The following is a 20461-nucleotide window of genomic DNA, read 5'->3' as shown; positions in this document are numbered from 1 at the left end:
AGGTACTTTGACTTTCCAAACATGCTTTGAATTAGGAATCACGCTAGAATTGATTACATCCAAGTACATGGATTTGACTGAAAACTCTCCATTCTGATTTAGCTTCCAGCATAACCGATCGGGTTGTTGTGACAATTGAACATCCATCAATCTTCTCACAAGATTGAGCCAGACTTCCCAATGGTTTCCCACTAGCGTCCTCCTAAACTGAATATTGAGCGGTCTGGACTGGAGTACTGAAGCCACATAAGCTTCTCTACGCTGAACAATACTATACAGAGACTGATATTGGAGTGCAAGTGGCACGTCCCCTAGCCATGTATCCTCCCAGAATCTTGTAGTGGTACCGTTTCAAACTATGAACCTTGTCATGTTGAAAAAGAGTGATTTGACTCTCATCAATCCCTTCCAAAAAGGCAAATCAGTCGGCCTCACTGTCACCTGGGACAAAGTCTTGGAGTGAAGGTACTTATTATGTAGCATTTGAGCCCATGTGTCCTCAGTCTCCATCGAAAGTTTGAACAACCACTTGCTAAGAAGACATATGTTCTTCACCTCCAAATTTTCAATGCCTAGACCTCCTTGGTCTGTTGGCCGACAAATGATATCCCACTTATCAAGCCTGTACTTTCTTTTTAGTTCATCACTCTGCCAAAAGAAATGTGATTGATAGAAGTTTAACCTTTTCCGGACGCCAATAGGTACCTCGAAGAAGGAAAGAAGAAACATGGGCATACTCGTGAGGACCAAGTTAATGAGAATTAGTCAGCCTCCGTATGATATCAGCTTGCCCTTCCAGCATCTCAGCTTCTTTCCAAATCGATCCTCAAGGCACTTCCATTCTCTATTAGTCAGCTTACGATAGTGGATTGGTATACCTAAATAAGTGAAAGGTAGAGCCCCCAATTCACACCTGAACAATTGTTTATATGCCTCCTGGTCGTCATTAGCTCTTCTAAAACAGAACAACTTTCTCTTGTGGAAGTTAATTTTTAACCCGGTCAATTGTTCGAATAAGCATAACACAAGCTTCATGTTTCGCGCTTTTGCCAAATCATGCTCCATGAAGATGATAGTATCATCAACATACTATAGGATGGATATACCTCCATCAACTAGGTGGGGAACTAGGCCACCTACCTTCCCCGCATTTTTCGCCCTTCCGATGAGAATTGTCAACATATCAACCACTATGTTGAATAGTATAGGTGACATCGGGTCACCTTGCCTCAATCTGTGGTGTGTTTGGAAGCAGTGGCCTATATCATCATTCACTTTAATCCCAACACTCCCTTTTTGCGTGAAAGAGTCTACCTGGTGCCTCCAGGCCTGATCAAAACCTTTCATTTGCAATGCATGTTGAAGGAAAGGCCATTTGACCTTATCGTATGCTTTCTCAAAGTCCACTTTGAAAACAACTCCGTCTAGTTTTTTCGTGTGGATTTCATGGAGCGTTTCATGCAGGACAACCACCCCTTCTAGAATATTTCTGTCCGACATGAAAGCAGTCTGGGACGGTTGCACTACAGAGTGCGCAATTTGCGTAAGCCTATTGGTCCCGACCTTGGTGAAAATTTTGAAACTCACATTAAGAAGACAGATAGGCCTGAACTGCTCAATACGAACAGCCTTCATTTTCTTAGGAAGAAGAGTTATCGTTCCAAAATTCAATTGAAACAACTGAAGTCATCCAGAGAATAAATCATGGAACATCGGAAGTAAATCCCCCTTGACAATGTGCCAACACTTTTTATAAGACTCCGCCAGAAAACCATCCGGCCCTGGAGCCTTATTGTTCTTCATTTGTGAAATAGCCTCAAACACCTCTTTCTCCGTAAGTGGGGTGGTTAGAATATCATTCTCATCCTCCACGAGTTGAGGGACATCCTCAATCCTGGACTCATCTAAGGACACAAAGTTGTCCTTCGGAGGCCCAAACAGCTGCTTATAGTAATTGGTTATATATACTTTGAGGTTTTCTTGTCCTAAGATCGTCCCCTCGTCTAGCTCCAATTGAAAGATCCTCTTTTTTTTTATGTTTTCCATTAGCAATCATATGAAAGAATTGAGTGTTATCATCCCCTTGGATGATTTTGCGAACCTTAGCCCGCAGTGCCCACTTCAATTCCTCCTCTCGAAGGAGTTTTTTCAATCTCAACTCCGCCTCCATTTTAGTTTCCAACTCTGTGCTATCTAAAATGGTGGACTCGGCTTTTAAATCTAGGGATTGAATTAGCATAAGGAGTCTTTCCTTTTTAGCCTTATAAATCCCATGCATGTGCTTAGCCCATCCACGAAGGAATCTTTGTAAATGCCTAATCTTATTTTGCCATCTTTCAACAGGAGATCTCCCACCTGATTCTTTAGCCCATTCTCTGGCTATTAGACCCAGGAACCCTGCTCTCTCGAACCACGCTAATTCGAAAGAAAAAGTGTTTTTGTTCCCCACGTGAGTGGCCTCGCCAGAATCAACTAGCAACGGGGTGTTATCCGAGATTCCGCACGATAACGCTTGGACCGTGACCAGGGGAAACTTCTGTTCCCATTCGACACTAGCAAGGACATGGTTCAACTTCTCAAATGTCGGGTTTGGTAACGAATTATTTAGCCAGGTCCTTAAGACCTCTACTATTCCAAAAGATGCCTCTCATATTTCATCATGAATTTTTTTAGAGGTACGGATCCTGGCACTTCTACACACAGCTGAGGTGGGATAAACCTTCCGTTTCCACTTCCTCTTAGGCTTATTTTGATCCTGCATCCGGTCCTCACAACCGGATTCTGTGGACCTAATTTTTGGAACATTTACATGTAACAAGTTTCTCGGGGAATCGAGAGCCTCATCGTCCTCTGTTTCAGGGAGTGAAGGGGCCAGATCCGCACAAAGACTGTCAAGCACCCTGACACCCAACGCATCTATGTCTGACTCATTCATGGGCTTCACGGCTGCTAAGTTACGAATCAATTCCAAAGCACGCTCCGCTTCGACATCGAGAATATCATTAACTGATTTAGTGATTTCACTACCACTACTACCTAGTGAAACCCCTAGTTGATTTGCATTGTAAATAATCTCATCATCGGAAAAATGTAAAATCAATTTTGATGTGTTGACCGACATACCAGTGGTGACCTCAATGTCACAAAGCTTCGCCGGCCACATGGCGCACCTAAGCTGGATGTCATCAACATCCGACCGATCCTGAAGGCGACTGCTCATCCGTCATCCTTCAGAAACAGGATCCGAGATCCCTCCAAAAGCAATGATCTCTTCGCGCGTTGCCCCGTTGGAGGTGGGGCCGCCTGCCCGACCCCCAACAGAACTCAGCTAAGCTGGGGCCGCTGAGAGGCCCCCGAAAGCCGTCGAGAGCTCCTGAGCCAAAGGAGAAGAGGGAACGGGGGCCACCTATCTACGCCCCCCTCCTGTCGTGACCCCACTATCGGAGTGAGGGGAGTTCACCATCGGGCTCGCCACCCGAGGCAAAGCAGGCACCATGGGCACCGCCGCAGACGATAGCACTAAGGGGGAGGGAGGGGCGGAGGCCTCCTTCAAGCACCCCCCCTCCCGGTCCGGCCGCCGACGCCGAACGAGCTAGCGGAGAGGAAGGGGCGGGGGCCTCCTGCCCGCGCCCCCACCCTGATCGGCAACCGTGGCCGAGTGCGTCGAAGGAGAGGCAGGGCGGAGGCCTCCTGCCCGCGCCCCCTCCCGGTCCTCCCGTACCACAGTCCTGCGGCACGACCACCGCCACAGAAGACGAAGATGTAAATCGTAAGGCCGCCTGCACATGAACACCCCCACCAACTAGGCACTCCTGGACACCCATATCAACCTCTGCCGGTGATGTCGGTGAACTCTCCATCGAAGGAACGGCAGCAACAAACTCATCAACCACCGGATCAACAGCCATAGCAAAATCCAAAGGAGGAAGCAATCGCTCAAGCACGTCATCACGCTCCACCCGATCACTCCACAATCGAGGAGGAGCGGAGGCAGGCTCGAAGGACCCAAATCTCAGCGAGTTCATGGGTGCAACCGTTGATGGGGCAGTCTCGCTCCCAGATGTCAGCGCCTCGGAACCGGGTTTGTTAGACGCCTCACGCCCACGGTCACCCTTGCGCACCTCCTTATTGCCCGATCCATCATCCTTATCGAGCATATCAACATCATTCACAGCCAAGGCCTCAGCGAAGAGCTCTGTGTCCTTGAACTCAATCTCGAGGTGGAAAACCATGCCTCTATGAACCCACTTAACCACATCTGGCACATACTCAATGTCTAAGATACTGACAAGCAATCTGGCCACTCCTTAGCTCTGGTGAAAGCCATATCCACCCTCCCGGTCTTCCCAACCAACGTCCCCAAACTAGCCGCCACTCAAACATCATTCAGCGGTTTAGAAGGTGCCCCCGAGAATCTTAGCCAAACCTGAGTGAGCGGTTTACCCTTCGGTTCAACCCTCTTCCACTCATGAAACTCGAGGATGCATTGAGTGCCAGGAACTCTGCACAACCCAAAACTCAGAAGCCTCACCAAGTCCTTAGTCGATGGGAAGTCAACCTTGTACATATTATCCTCAAGCCTAATAAGTTCCCACTGATGATTACCTGGAGCTAGCTCATTCAGCCTGTGCAAGATCTGAGCATCTGTTAGTATGCCGTGGGTCACTTTCACTATCCCTGTGGTCGCATTCTGGTGCACATCAGGCACCTCCAAAGCACTGGGAGACTCGAAGAACATCAACTCCTTGCAAAAAACGCCATAAATAGTCACACCCGGCATTGGTTCACGCAAAAGTGGGCACTCTCCCATAGCATGGACTGGTTTGGAACAAGTTTCACACAGTTCCGCCGTACATTCCGCAATGAAGTGCCCCTGCTCACCATAGCGATAGCAAAGCATTTTCTCTTTCTTACGGGCCCATTTGCTGGCTCTCTCACCACTTGGCTTGTCAGTGACTCCGACAGCACCCGCCACCACCGGCTCAGGCTCGGGCATAGCCACCATAGCCAAAGCCGAGACCGCAGACACAACCTGTCTAGACAACATGGGCGCCTGCGCCGTACCCGCCTCTGAGGACACTGCCTGCTCAGCAACTTCGGACACAGTAGTAGTGACGGGCGGTGGGTGCTGACAGTAGCGGTTCCTGCCACCTCGACCAGTACGGTTGCCTTTGTAGCCGCCTCTCTGCCGGTAGTCTGGGCCAAATGCCCCCTCAACAAAACCTTTGGGAGGGCCATAAAACGGGTGCTCCATCAATCCATCGCTCTGCCAAGCATAACCTCGACCACCGCTCGATGACGACGAGCCGCGGTGCTGACCCTCGCCATAAGCATTATATCCGTCGTCTCCCCATTGACCCCAGGACGGATCGCGACCAGCATGACCAAAATCTCTGCCATTGGATGTCGGGAAACGGTGATTATGAGCGCCACCACCACGGCATGCTGGCGGCCATGCCCTTCCCATGACAGGAGCATCACTCGCGAGCTCCGAGCTCTCCGGACCCGCACGGTTCTGGTGTGGCTATGCCACGACATGAGGCGGAAGGGCACCCTTGGGTTTCGGCGCCTGAGTCGTAGCCGTCACCTGGTTAGACCCTCCCGCCCGGGACGGCGGCAGCGGTGCGCGTGACGGAGCAGCAGCCGCGCGGGGCGGTGGCTTGTGGGTGGGAGGAGGTGCGCAAGGCAACACAACAGCATTCACAGGGGCCGGGGGCCTAGGCCCATGCTGATCTGCAGCACCCCGCTACATGACTTGAGCATTAATTGTCATATTGCTTTGCATGATCGTAAGATAGCTAGCATGATGTTTTCATGGCTTGTCCATTTTTTGATGTCATTGCTACTCTAGATCATTGCACATCCCGGTACACCATCGGAGGCATTCATATAGAGTCATACTTTGTTCTAGACATCAAGTTGTAATATTGAGTTGTAAGTAAATAAAAGTGTGATGATCATCATTATTAGAGCATTGCCCCAGTGAGGAAAGGATGATGGAGACTATGATTCCCCCACAAGTCGGAATGAGACTCCGGACTTTAAAAAAAAAGAGGCCAAAGAAGCCAAAATAAAAAAAGAGGCCAAAGAAGCCCACCAAAAAAACAAAAAAAACAAAAAATGAGAGAAAAAGAGAGAAGGGGCAATGCTGTTGGAAATATGCCCTAGAGGCAATAATAAATTGGTTATTATTATATTTCCTTGTTCATGATAATCGTTTATTATCCATGCTAGAATTGTATTGATAGGAAACTCAGATACATGTGTGGATACATAGACAACACCATGTCCCTAGTAAGCCTCTAGTTGACTAGCTCGTTGATCAATAGATGGTTACGGTTTCCTGACCATGGACATTGGATGTCGTTGATAACGGGATCACATCATTAGGAGAATGATGTGACGGACAAGACCCAATCCTAAGCCTAGCACAAAGATCGTGTAGTTCGTATGCTAAAGCTTTTCTAATGTCAAGTATCATTTCCTTAGACCATGAGATTGTGCAACTCCCGGATACCATAGGAGTGCTTTGGGTGTGCCAAACGTCACAATGTAACTGGGTGGCTATAAAGGTACACTACAGGTATCTCCGAAAGTATATGTTGGGTTGGCACGAATCGAGACTGGGATTTGTCACTCCGTGTAAACGGAGAGGTATCTCTAGGCCCACTCGGTAGGACATCATCATAATGTGCACGATGTGACCAAGGAGTTGATCACGGGATGATGTGTTACGGAACGAGTAAAGAGACTTGCTGGTAACGAGATTGAACAAGGTATCGGGATACCGATGATCGAATCTCGGGCAAGTATCATACCGATGGACAAAGGGAATTGTATACGGGATTGATTAAATCCTTGACATCGTGGTTCATTCGATGAGATCATCATGGAACATGTGGGAGCCAACATGGGTATCCAGATCCCGCTGTTGGTTATTGACCGGAGAGTTGTCTCGGCCATGTCTGCATGACTCCCGAACCCGTAGGGTCTACACACTTAAGGTTCGATGATGCTAGGGTTATAGGGAATAGATATACATGGTTACCGAATGTTGTTCGGAGTCCCGGATGAGATCCCGGACATCACGAGGAGTTCCGGAATGGTCCGAAGGTAAAGATTTATATATGGGAAGTCCTGTTTTGGTCACCGGAAAAGTTTCGGGTGCTATCGGTAACGTACCGGGACCACCGAGAGGGTCCCGGGGGTCCACCAGGTGGGGCTACCTGCCCAAGAGGGTTGCGTGGGCCAAGTGTGAGAGGGGACCAGCCCCAGGTGGGCTGGTGCACCCCCCACCAGGGCCCAAGGTGAAGAGAGAAGGGAAAAGGGGGAAACCCTAGGCTCAGATGGGCCTAAGGCCCACCTAGTGGTGCGCCCCCCTCTCTCCCCCCTTGGCCGCCCCCCTAGATGGGATCTAGGGCTGGCCGCCACCCCTAGGGGTGGAAACCTAGGTGGGGGCGCAGCCCCTCCCCTCCCCCTATATATACTTGAGGTTTTGGGCTGCCATACACATGAGAACATCTCCTTCTTGGCGCAGCCCTACCCCTCTCCCTCCTCGTCTCTTGCGGTGCTTGGCGAAGCCCTGCTGGAGTACCACGCTCCTCCACCACCACCACGCCGTCGTGCTGCTGCTGGATGGAGTCCTCTCCAACCTCTCCTTCTCCCCTTGCTGGATCAAGGCATAGGAGACGTCACCAGGCTGTACGTGTGTTGAACACGAAGGTGCCGTCCGTTTGGCACTAGGATCATCGGTGATTTGGATCACGACGAGTATGACTCCATCAACCCCGTTCACTTGAACGCTTCCGCTTAGCGATCTACAAGGGTATGTAGACGCACTCTCCTTCCCTCGTTGCTAGATTACTCCATAGATTGATCTTGGTGATGCGTAGAAAATTTTGAATTTATGCTATGTTCCCCAATAGTGGCATCATGAGCTAGGTCTATGTGTAGTTTCTATGCACGAGTAGAACACAAGTTGTTGTGGGCGTCGATTTTGTCAATTTGCTTGCCGTTACTAGTCTTATCTTGATTCGGCGGCATCGTGGGATGAAGCAGCCCGGACCGACCTTACACGTACTCTTACATGAGACTGGTTCCACCGACTGACATGCACTAGTTGCATAAGGTGGCTAGCGGTGTCTGTCTCTCCCACTTTAGTCGGATCGGATTCGATGAAAAGGGTCCTTATGAAGGGTAAATAGAAATTGGCATATCACGTTGTGGTTTTGGCGTAGGTAAGAAACGTTCTTGCTAGAAACCTATAGCAGCCACGTAAAAACTTGCAACAACAATTAGAGGACGTCTAACTTGTTTTTGCAGCATATGCCTTGTGATGTGATATGGCCAAAAGGATGTGATGAATGATATACGTGATGTATGAGATTGATCATGTTCTTGTAATAGGAATCACGACTTGCATGTCGATGAGTATGACAACCGGCAGGAGCCATAGGAGTTGTCTTTATTTATTTATGACCTGCGTGTCAACATAAACGTCATGTAATTACTTTACTTTATTGCTAAAGCGTTAGCCATAGTAGTAGAAGTAATAGATGACGAGACAACTTCAAGAAGACACGATGATGGAGATCATGGTGTCATGCCGGTGACAACGATGATCATGGAGCCCCGAAGATGGAGATCAAAAGGAGCAAAATGATATTGGCCATATCATGTCACTATTTGATTGCATGTGATGTTTATCATGTTTTACATCTTATTTGCTTAGAATGACGGTAGCTTAAATAATATGATCCCTCACTAAAATTTCAAGAAAGGTGTTCCCCCTAACTGTGCAACGTTGCGAAGATTCATCGTTTCGAAGCACCACGTGATGATCGGGTGTGATAGATTCTAACGTTCGAATACAACGGGTGTAAGCCAGATTTACACAGCAAAAACACTTAGGTTGACTTGACGAGCCTAGCATGTACAGACATGGCCTCGGAACACGGAATACCAAAAGGTCAAGCATGAGTCGTATAGAAGATACGATCAACATGAAGATGTTCACCGATGTTGACTAGTCCGTCTCACATGATGATTGGACATGGCCTAGTTGACTCGGATCATGTTTCACTTAGATGACTAGAGGGATGTCTATCTGAGTGGGAGTTCATTAAATGAACTCAATTATCATGATCATAGTCTAAATTGTCTTTGCAAATATGTTGTAGATAAATAGCTCACGTTGTAGCTCCCTGTTTCAATACGTTCCTAGAGAAAGACCAAGTTGAAAGATATTGTAAGCACTGATGCGGACTAGGTCCGTAGTCCGAGGAGTGTCCTCACTGCTACACAGAAGGCTTACGTCTTTGATGCACCGCTCGATGTGCAAACCCCTACAACATCGTCTGTGGATGTTGTAAACACCTGACAGACACATCCTGATGACTACTTGATAGTTTAGTGCACCATACTTTACGGCTTAGGATCGGGATTCCAATGACGTTTTGAACGCCATAGAACATATGAGATGTTCCAAGAGCTGAAATTGGGATTCCAGGCTCATGCCCGTGTTAAGAGGTGTGAGACCTCTGACAAGTTCTTTTGCCAACAAGATGGAGGAGAATAGCTCAGCTAGTGAGCATGTGCTCAGAATGTCTGGGTGCTACAATCACTTAAATAAAGTGGGAGTTAAACTTCCAGATAAGATAGTGATTGATAGAGTTCTCTAGCCACTATCACTAAGCTACTAGATCTTCGTGAAGAACTATGACATGCAAGGGATGGAGTTGATCCCGGAGCTGTTCGCGGTGCTTAAGACCGCAAAAGGTAGAAATCAAGAAGGAGCATCAAGTGTTTATGGTTTAATAAGACCACTGGTTTCAAGAAGGGCAAGGGCTAGAAGGGAAACTTCATGGATGGCAAACCAGTTGCCGCTCCAGTAAAGGAACCCAAGGTTGAACTCAAACCCGAGACTAAGTGCTTCTATTGTAAAGGGGATGGTCACTGGTAGCGGAATTACCCCAAATGCCTGGTAGATAAGAAGGCTGGCAACTTCAACAAAGTATATACGTGTTATTAATGTGTACCTCGCTAGTACTCCTGGTAGCACCTGGGTATTGGATACCGGTTCAGTTGCTATTACTGGTGACTTGAAGCAAAAGCTACGGACTAAACGGAGACTGGCTAAGGGCGAGGTGACGATGTGTGTTGGAAGTGTTTCCAAAGTTGATGAGATCACCATCGCACGCTCCATCTGCCTTCGGGATTAGTATTGAACCTAGATAAATGTTATCAGGTGTCTACATTGAGCATGAATATGATTAGATCATGTTCATTGCAATACGGTCATTCATTTAAGTTAGAGAATAATGGTTATTCTGTTTACATGAATGATACCTTTCATGGTCATGCACCATATGTGAATGGTTCATTGAATCTCGGTTGTGGTAATACACATGTTCACGCCAAAAGATGTAGAGTTAATAATGATAGTACCACTTTCTCATGGCACTGCCGCTTAGGTCATATTGGCGTAAGATGCATGAAGAAACTCCATGTCGATGGATGTTTGGAGTCACTTGATTTTGAATCACTTGACACATGCGAGTCAAGCCTCATGGGCAGGATGACTAAGACCCCGTTTTCAGGTACAATGAAACGGGCAAGTGACTTGTTGGAAATCATACATGCAGATGTGTGTGATCCAATGAGAATTGGAGCATGCGGTGGATATCGCTATTTTCTCATCTTCACTGACGATTTGAGTAGATATAGGTATATTTACTTAATGAAGCACAAGTCTGAAACATTTGAAAAGTTCAAGCGATTTCAGAGTGAAGTTAAGAATCATCATAACAAGAAGATAAAATTCCTATGATCTGATCAATGAGAATATCTGAGTTATGAGTTTGGCAAACACTTAAGACATTGTGGAATTGTTTCACGGTTGAAGCCACCTGGAACACCACTGGGTTATGGTGTGTCCAGACATCATAATCGAACCTTATGAGATATGGTGTGATCTATGATGTCTCTTATCAATCTACCATTTTCATTTTGAGGTTATGCATTAGAGACAGCTGCATTCACTTTAGATAGGACACCATCTAAGTCCGTTGAGACGACGTCATAAGAGCATTGGTTTGGCAAGAAACCAAAGTTGTCGTTTCTTAACGTTTGGGGATGCGATGCTTAAGGCTTCAGCCGGAGAAGCTCGAACCCAAAGCGGACAAACACATCTTCATAGGATACCCAAAGGTGACAGTAGGGTATACCTTCTATCTCAGATCTGAGGGCAAATTGTTTGTCGCTAAGAACGGGTCCTTTCTCGAGAAGGAGTTTCTCTCGAAAGAATTGAGTGGGAGGAAGATAGAACTTGATGAGGTTGTCGAACCTTCACTTCAACCAGAGAGTGACGCAACACAGAAAGATGTTTTCTGTGGCGCCTACGTATGTTGAATAGGAAGTTAATGATAGTGATCATGAAGCTTCGGATCAAGTTGCTATCGAACCTCGTAGGTCGACAAGGATATGTACTACTCCTAAGTGGTACGGTAATCCTGTCTTAGATATCATGTTGTTAGACAACAATGAACCTACGAGCTATGGAGAAGCGATGGTGGGCCCGTATTCCGACAAATGGTTAGAAGCCATGAAATCTGAGATAGGATCCATATATCAGAACAAAGTATGGACTTTGGTGGACTTGCCCGATGATCGGCAAGCTATTGAGATAAATGGATCTTTAAGAAGAAGACGGACGTGGTCGATAATGTTACCGTCTATGAAGCTCGACTTGTGGGAAAGAGTCTTTTCACAAGTTCAAGGAGTTGACTATGATGAGAATTTCTCACCTATAGCGATGCTTAAGTCCGTCGGAATCATGTTAGCATTAGTTGTATTTTTCGATTATGAAATCTTACAGATGGATGTCAAAACAAGTTTTCTTACTAGTTTTCGTAAGAAAAGTTGTATGTGATACAATAAAAGGTTTTGACGATCCTAAGGATGCTAAAAGGTATGCTGGTTCCAACAATCCTTCTATGGACTAGAGCAAGCATCTCGGAAGCGGAATATATGCTTTGATGGAGTGATCAAAGCTTTTAGGTTTATACAATGTTTGCTAGAAACTTGTATTTACAAGAAAGTGAGTGGGAGCACTACAACATTTCTGATAAGTATATGTGGATGACATATTGTTGATCCGAAATAATGTAGAATTTCTGGAAAGCATAAACAGTTGTTTGAAGAGTGATTTTCAAAGGAAGACCTGGATAAAGTTGCTTACATATTGGGCATCAAGATCTATAGAGATGGATCAAGACGCCTGATGGTACTTTCAAAGAACGCACACCTTGACATGTTTTTGAAGGAGTTCAAAATAGATCAGTCAAAGAAGGGGTTCTTACCTGAGTTGTAAGGTGTGAAGTTGAGTAAGACTCAAAGCTTGACCATGGCAGAAGAAAGAGGAAGGACGAAGGTCATCCCCTATGCTCTTGTCATAGGCTCTATACGGTATGCCATGCTGAGTACCGCACCTGATGTGTGCCTTGCCACATTTCTGGCAAGAGGGTACAAAGGTGATCTAGGAGTAGATCACCGGATAGCGGTCAAAAATTATCCTTAGAAGAATAAGGAAATGTTTCTCGGTTATGGAGGTGATAAAGAGTTCGACGTAAAGAGTTACGTCGATGCAAGCTTAACACCTATCCGGATAGCTCTGAGTAGAGATATCGGATACGTATAATGGAGCAACAATTTGGCATAGCTCCAAGTGGAACGTGGTAGCAGCATCTACGATATGACATAAAGTTTTGTGAAATACATAGGGATCTAAATATGGCAAGACCCGTTGACTACAACCTCTCTCACAAGCATAACATGATCAAACCCAGAACTCTTTGAGTGTTTATCACATAGTGATGTGAACTAGATCATTGAGTCTAGTAGACTCTTGGATGTTGGTCACATGGCGATGTGACCTGTGAGTGTTAATCACATGGCGACGTGAACTAGATTATTGACTCTAGTGCAAGTGGGAGACTGTTGGAAATATGCCCTAGAGGCAATAATAAATTGGTTATTTTATATTTCCTTGTTCATGATAATCGTTTATTATCCATGCTAGAATTGTATTGATAGGAAACTCAGATACATGTGTGGATACATAGACAACACCATGTCCCTAGTAAGCCTCTAGTTGACTAGCTCGTTGATCAATAGATGGTTACGGTTTCCTGACCATGGACATTGGATGTCGTTGATAACGGGATCACATCATTAGGAGAATGATGTGATGGACAAGACCCAATCCTAAGCCTAGCACAAAGATCGTGTATTTCGTATGCTAAAGCTTTTCTAATGTCAAGTATCATTTCCATAGACCATGAGATTGTGCAACTCTCGGATACCGTAGGAGTGCTTTGGGTATGCCAAAAGTCACAATGTAACTGGGTGGCTATAAAGGTACACTACAGGTATCTCCGAAAGTATCTGTTGGGTTGGCACGAATCGAGACTGGGATTTGTCACTCCGTGTAAACGGAGAGGTATCTCTGGGTCCACTCGGTAGGACATCATCATAATGTGCACAATGTGACCAAGGAGTTGATCACGGGATGATGTGTTACGGAACGAGTAAAGAGACTTGCCGATAACGGGATTGAATAAGGTATCGGGATACCGACGATCGAATCTCGGGCAAGTATTGTACCGATGGACAAAGGGAATTGTATACGGGATTGATTAAATCCTTGACATCGTGGTTCATCCGATGAGATCATCATGGAACATGTGGGAGCCAGCATGGGTATCTAGATCCCGCTGTTGTTTATTGATCGGAGAGTTGTCTTGGCCATGTCTGCATGACTCCCGAACCCGTAGGGTCTACACACTTAAGGTTCGATGACGCTAGGGTTATAGGGAATAGATATACATGGTTACCGAATGTTGTTCGGAGTCCCGGATGAGATCCTGGACATCACGAGGAGTTCCGGAATGGTCCGGAGGTAAAGATTTATATATGGGAAGTCCTGTTTTGGTCACCGGAAAAGTTTCGGGTGCTATCGGTAACGTATCGGGACCAGCGGGAGGGTCCCGGGGGTCCACCAGGTGGGGCTACCTGCCCCAGAGGGTTGCATGGGCCAAGTGTGAGAGGGGACCAGCCCCAGGTGGGCTGGTGCGCCCCCCCCACCAGGGCCCAAGGCAAAGAGAGAAGGGAAAAGGGGGAAACCCTAGGCTCAGATGGGCCTAAGGCCCACCTAGTGGTGCGCCCCCCTCTCTCCCCCCTTGTACGCCCCCCTAGATGGGATCTAGGGCTGGCCACCACCCCTAGGGGTGGAAACCTAGGTGGGGGCGCAGCCCCTCCCCTCCCCCTATATATACTTGAGGTTTTGGGCTGCCATACACATGAGAACATATCCTTCTTGGCGCAACCCTACCCCTCTCCCTCCTCGTCCCTTGCGGTGCTTGGCGAAGCCCTGCTGGAGTACCACGCTCCTCCACCACCAGCACGCCGTCGTGCTGCTGCTGGATGGAGTCTTCCCCAACCTCTCCTTCTCCCCTTGCTGGATCAAGGCGTAGGAGACGTCACCGGGCTGTACATGTGTTGAACACGGAGGTGCCGTCCGTTCGGCACTAGGATCATCGGTGATTTGGATCACGACGAGTACGACTCCATCAACCCCGTTCACTTGAACGCTTCCGCTTAGCGATCTACAAGGGTATGTAGACGCACTCTCCTTCCCTCGTTGCTAGATTACTCCATTGATTGATCTTGGTGATGCGTAGAAAATTTTGAATTTATGCTACGTTCCCCAGCAAATGCTACTATCCTTTTACCACACTTGTGCTTCAGAGTAGCACCATGTTTTTCATATAGAGAGTCTCTTGAGTTATCACTTTCATATACTAGTGGGAATTTTCATTATAGAACTTGGCTAGTATATTCCGATGATGGGCTTCCTCAAATGCCCGAGGTCTTCATGAGCAAGAAAGTTGGATGCACACCCACTTAGTTTCCAGTTTGAGCTTTCATACACTTATAGCTCTTAGTGCATCCGTTGCATGGTAAACTCTACTCCTCGCATTGACATCAATTTATGGACATCTCCATAGCCCATTGATTAGCCGCGCCGATGTGAGACTTTCTCCTTTTTGTCTTTTCTACACAACCTCCATCATCATATTCTATTCCACCCATAGTGATATGTCCACGGCTCGCGCTCATGTATTGCGTGAAAGTTGAAAAAGTTTGAGAATACTAAAGTATGAAACAATTTCTTGGCTTGTGATCGGGGTTGTGCATGATGAGAGCATTTGTGTGACGAAGATGAAGCATGGCCAAACTATATGATTTTGTAGGGATGAGCTTTCTTTGGCTACATTATTTTGAGAGGACGTAATTGCTTGGTTAGTATGCTTGAAGTATTATTGTCTTAATGTCAAATGATAGACTATTGCTTTGAATCACTCGTGTCTTAATATTCATGCCATTATTAGATTACATGACTAAGATGATTCTAGGTAGCATTCCACATCAAAAATTATCTTTTTTATCATTTACCTACCCGAGGACGAGCAGGAATTAAGCTTGGGGATGTTGATACGTCTTCATCGTATCTATAATTTTTTATTGTTCCATGCCAATATTATACAACTTTCATATACTTTTGGCAACTTTTTATACTATTTTTGGGACTAACATATTGATCCAGTGCCCAGTGCCAGTTCCTGTTTGTTGCATGTTTTTTTCCGCAGAAAATCCATATCAAACGGAGTCCAAACGGGATAAAAATTGACGGATATTTTATTTGGAATATATGTGAATTTTGGGAAGTGGAATCAACGCGAGACGATGCCCGAGGGGCCCATGAGGGTGAGGGACGCATCCTGGGCCCTCGTGTACACTCCGTAAGGCGGTTGGTGCCCTTCTTTCGCCGGAAGAAAGCCAACATCTGGATAGAAATCGTGTTAAAATTTCAGCCCAATTGGAGTTACGGATCTCCGGGAATATAAGAAACGGCGATAGGCCAGAACCTGGAATGCAGGAACAGAGAGAGACAGAGAGACAGATCCAATCGGAGGGACTCTCGCCCCTCCGCCGCCATGGAGGCCATGGACCAGAGGGGAAACCCTTCTCCCATCTAGGGAGAAGGTCAAGGAAGAATAAGAAGAAGAAGGGGGGCTCTCTCCCCCTCTCTCTCGGTGGCGCCGAAACATCGCCGGGGCCACCATCGTGTGACGGCGATCTACACCAACACCTCCATCATCTTCACCAACATCTTCATCACCTTCCCCCATCTATCTACAGCGGTCCACTCTCTCGCAACCCGCTGTACCCTCTACTTGAACATGGTGCTTTATGCTTCATATTATTATCCAATGATGTGTTGCCATCCTATGATGTCTGAGTATATTTTCGTTGTGCTATTGGTCTAGTAAAGTAGTCAATTACTTTGGGACAATTTCGCAACTCCTACCACCACTTTTCCACACTCTCTATACTAACTTTATTGCTTCTTTACCTAAACAACCCCTAGTTTTTATTTGCGTGCTCTTTATATTCTTGCAAACCTATCTTGTTACACCTACAAAGTACTTCTAGTTTCATAATTGTTCTAGGTAAAGCGAATGTTAAGCGTGCATAGAGTTGTATCGGTGGTCGATAGAACTTGAGGGAATATTTGTTCTACCTTTAGCTCCTCGTTGGGTTCGACACTCTTACTTATCAAAAGAGGCTACAATTGATCCCCTATACTTGTGGGTTATCACAGCATTCCACATCAAAATTCTGTTTTTATCACCTACCTACTCGAGGACGAGTAGGAGTTAAGCTTGGGGATGTTGATACGTCTCCAACGTATCTTCAATTTTTGATTGTTCCATGTTGTTATATTATCAATCTTGGATGTTTTATAATCATTTTATAGTCATTTTATATCATTTTTTGTACTTACCTATTGACAAAGTGCCAGTTCCTGTTTTTTCCGTGTTTTTTACATCGCAAAAAATCAATATCAGACGGATTCCAAATGCCACGAAACTTTACAAAGAATTTTTATGGGCCGAAAGGAACACAACGGGCCCTGGCTTCGCCTGGGGGGTGCCCCGAGGGGGGCACAACCCACCAGGGCGCGCCAGGAGGCCCAAGCGTGCCCTGATGGGTTGTGCCCACCTCGGGTGCCCCCCGGACTGCCTCTTTGCTCTATAAATACTCCAAAAATCCCAGAACCCTAGGGGAGTCGACGAAATATTCATCCAGCCGTTGTAGAGTCCAGAACCACCAGATCCAATCTAGACACCATCTCGAATGGGGTTCACCACCTCCATTGGTGCCTCTCCGATGATGCGTGAGTAGTTGTTTGTAGACCTTCGGATCTGTAGTTAGTAGCTAGATGGCTTCATCTCTCTCTCTCTCTCTTGATTCTCAATACAATGGTCTCTTGGAGATCCATATGATGTAACTCTTTTGCGGTGTGTTGTTGGGATTGATGAACTTTGAGTTTCTAATCAGATCTATCTTTTTATATCTATAAAAGTTATTTGAGTTTCTTTGATCTCTTATAGCCTACTATTTCTTCCATGATATTTGAGTTTTTTTTTGGCCAACTTGATCTATTTATCTTGCAATGGGAAGAGGTGCTTTGTAGTGGGTTCGATCTTACGATGCTTGATCCCAGTGAAAGAAAGGGAAACAACATGTATGTATCGTTGCTACTAAGGATAAAACAATGGGGTCTATCTCTACATAGATAGATCTTGTCTACATCATGTCATCGTTCTTATTGCATTACTCCGTTTCTCCATGAACTTAATACACTAGATGCATGCTGATAGCGGTCGATGTGTGGAGTAATAGTAGTAGATGCAGGCAGAAGTTGGTCTACTAATCTTGGACGTGATGCCTATATAATGATCATTGCCTGGATATTATCATAATTATTTGAAGTTCTATCAATTGCCCAACAATAATTTGTTCACCCACCGCTTTGCTATTTTCTGGAGAGAAGCCACTAGTGAAAACTACGGCCCCCGGGTCTTTCTTCTCATATTATTTTCCTTTGCGATCTACTTATATTTGCATTTATTTTCACATCTACTAAACCAAAACCCAAAAATACTTTGTTGCACTTTATTTTATTTGCGATCTATTTATTCAATCTATTACAACTTTCTCCCGTCACGCACCAATTTCTGGCACCATTACCCGAAAGGGATTGACAACCCCTTTAACACGTCGGGTTGCGAGGATTTCTTATCTGTGTGCAGGGGCTATTTACGTTGTGTTGCTTGGTTCTCCTACTGGTTCGATAACCTTGGTTTCTTTCTGAGGAAAATACCTACCGCCGCTGTGCTGCATCGTACCTGCCTCTTTGGGGAAATACCGATGTAGCTTCAAGCAACATTAGCCGCCACTCGTCGTCCTTCTCCTTGGCGGCGAGGTTGGCCATGACCGCCAGCCTGAACACGAGGTCTTCGAGCTCCTCGTGGTGGCGCCAGCGCTCCGCCTCCTCGCACAAGCTCACCTCGGCAATGGCGGCCGTGACCGCGTCGACATCGGTGACGTAGTTCTTGATACGTCTCCAACGTATCTATAATTTTTGATTGCTCCATGCTATATTATCTACTATTTTGGACTATATTGGGCTTTATTTTCCACTTTTATATTATTTTTGGGACTAACCTATTAACCGGAGGCCCAGCCCAGAATTGATGTTTTTTGCTTATTTCAGTGTTTCGGAGAAACAGAATATCAAACGGAGTCCAAATGGAATAAAATCTTCGGGAACGTGATTTTCTCACCGAACGTGATCCAGGAGACTTGGACCCTACTCCAAGGAGTCAAAGAGGAGGTCACGAGGGTGGGGGCGCCCCCCCTGTGACGCCCGGGTAATGAAGCTACAGTAACCCTCTACTAAGGATGCCACGTCACCTCGGTTACTGTTGATAAACACGAGTTAGTTCAAAAACGATTCAAATTCAAATTTAAAATATAGGTAAACAGTAAAAGTTTTCAAACAATAAAACTAAAATGTTCGGGTTCTGCTAAATAATGCGTAGGTAATTATGGTGGAGAAACCACACCTGTATAAAATGTTTAAATACTATAAGATGAGTAAAACAACAGCAAAAACAACTTATTAAATACCTTTTGTAATTAATAGAATGTCAAAAAAAATTATTCGACGATTAGACTTTTTGTGACTACGGGTTAAGTTGAGATCCTAAATTAGATGCTAAGCGTATGTTTTACTAAAACTAAAATAATTGGAAATAGAGTAAAACAGTAAAAAGTAGATAAACAAAAGGAACAGAAAAGTAAAAAAAGAAAAAAGAAACCCCCTGGCCAACTGGGCCAAACGGCCCAGCCGGCCAGCCCAACCAGCCCAGCCCGCTGGCCCACCGTCGCCATCCCACCCCTCTCCCCATAACCCCCCTGTCGGTGAAACCCTAACCGACACCCCACCCACTCTCTCCTCCCTATCGCCCCTCCCCCCCCCCCGATCTGGATCGGGGCACTCGGGCCCCAACCTCGCGCAGTCGCTGTTCACCGAACCAGGTGCCCCACCGCCGCCGCCCCTCGCTGGACTGCCGCCTCATTGCCACCGTGCCCTGGACCTCCGCTCGCCTCGCCTTCGACTCCCGCGCCGCTGGATCGGAGCCGGGGAGTACCTCTGTCACCACCCGCCGTCTTCGGCACCGCCACGCCGTCGCCCAGCCTCGTCGATGCCTCCCCGCCTCTCCCTCGCCAGCTCCAACAAGCCACGCCGCCCCCTCTCTCGTCAACGCTTGTGAGTGCCCCCCCGTCGCTCCTTTCCTCGCTGCTGTCCGCGCTCCTCGTGCTCACCGTGCCCGCGCCTCGCGTTGTGGCCGCGCCGCCGCCGCGTCCAGCAACCACCTGCGCGCCCCAGCTCGTGCCCCGCTTTGCCCTTCACGCGCCCGCTCGTGCAATTGCAGGGCTGCCCGCGCGTGCGCTCGCTCTGCCTGCCCTCGCCGCTGCTGGTGCTGCCTGCTGCTGCAGCCACCACGCCTCGGCCGCACGCGCCCGTCGAGCCCAGTCGCACCACGCCTCCACGTGCGGCCTCGCCGCGCCACCCATGCTGCAGCAGCTGCAGGTCTGCTGCTGGCGCCGCTCACCGTTGCCCCCGTGCCATCGTGCTGGGCTCAGCCCCCCCCCCCAGCTCCGTTCCGCTCCTGCTCTGCCTGTTAGCCAACGCGCCCGTGCCCGCTATGGACCCCCTGGCCCTATGACAAGTGGGGCCCACCCCTAGAATGTTAAAGGAAAAAGGAAATAAAATAAAAATGAATTAATAACGTTAATAATTAATTAATTAGTGAATTAATTAAGTTAATTAATCATGTTTAATTAATCTAATGAACTAGTTAGTTTAATTAAACAGTAATTAGATTAGCTAAATATTAATTAACCATGTTTATTTAACCTGAGGCTATGACGAATGGGCCCCACGTGCCAGGGTTGACTTAGTCAACCTGTAGACCTGCTAACATCA

Source organism: Triticum aestivum, chromosome 2A (genome assembly GCF_018294505.1).
Source record: "Triticum aestivum cultivar Chinese Spring chromosome 2A, IWGSC CS RefSeq v2.1, whole genome shotgun sequence".
Lineage (NCBI taxonomy): Eukaryota > Viridiplantae > Streptophyta > Magnoliopsida > Poales > Poaceae > Triticum > Triticum aestivum.
This window is presented reverse-complemented; position numbering follows the sequence as displayed.